We start from the raw sequence: 772 nt of genomic DNA, 5'->3' as shown, positions 1-772 counted from the left end.
ATATACTATGTTGAGTAAAAAATTGAATATTTATCTTGTGATGATAAATATAATTAATAATTTTTTATTTAACTAATTTATTATTATAAACATTGTAGGTGTCAAATAAGGATGACCAAACAAACAAATTTGGATTGTGCAAAACAGCAACATTAAAAAAAATATCATTGAAGATGATATCAATCTAAGTTTGGAAAGCTAGTGCACTTGTGATCAAACTAAAGAAGGAAGGATTTTTCTCTTTAATGCCAACGGCTACAATAATGAATGGTGCAACGGTTAGCTTGATAAAAAATAAAACTATTCTAATATTGAAAAATATTTCAAGCTTTATATATGATGATTCATCCAAAGGCAATCAAGTTCGAGCAAAAATTTAGATCATATACACAGTCTTTGTTTTTTTTTTTTTTTATTTTTAAGTGTGTTATTTGATTTCCATTATTTAAATCGGGTTAGCATTTAGAGATTACTAAACTTAGGTAGGTTAGCTTAGTTGTGTTATAAGAGTACAAATCTTTTAGAATTGGTATTTGTAATCAATCTTAATTATAGTGTAAGATTGTTGGTGGAAACTAGATGTCGTAGGCCACATTGTACTTCGTGACCGAATCAAAATCTTTCGTGGTATTACTCTTCTATATGTTTCATCTGTGTGACTTCCATCTCTGTCTGCTTTGCTACTGCTAGACGAGATAAAAATGAAAATAATTTCTTGAATTTAATGTACTGCACAATAAGTTCTATTAAGTTCTATATGTTTTATCTTTGA

Source organism: Arachis ipaensis, chromosome B09 (genome assembly GCF_000816755.2).
Source record: "Arachis ipaensis cultivar K30076 chromosome B09, Araip1.1, whole genome shotgun sequence".
Classification (NCBI taxonomy): Eukaryota; Viridiplantae; Streptophyta; class Magnoliopsida; order Fabales; family Fabaceae; genus Arachis; species Arachis ipaensis.
The sequence above is the reverse complement of the archived record's forward strand: the minus strand, read 5'-3'. Positions refer to the sequence as shown.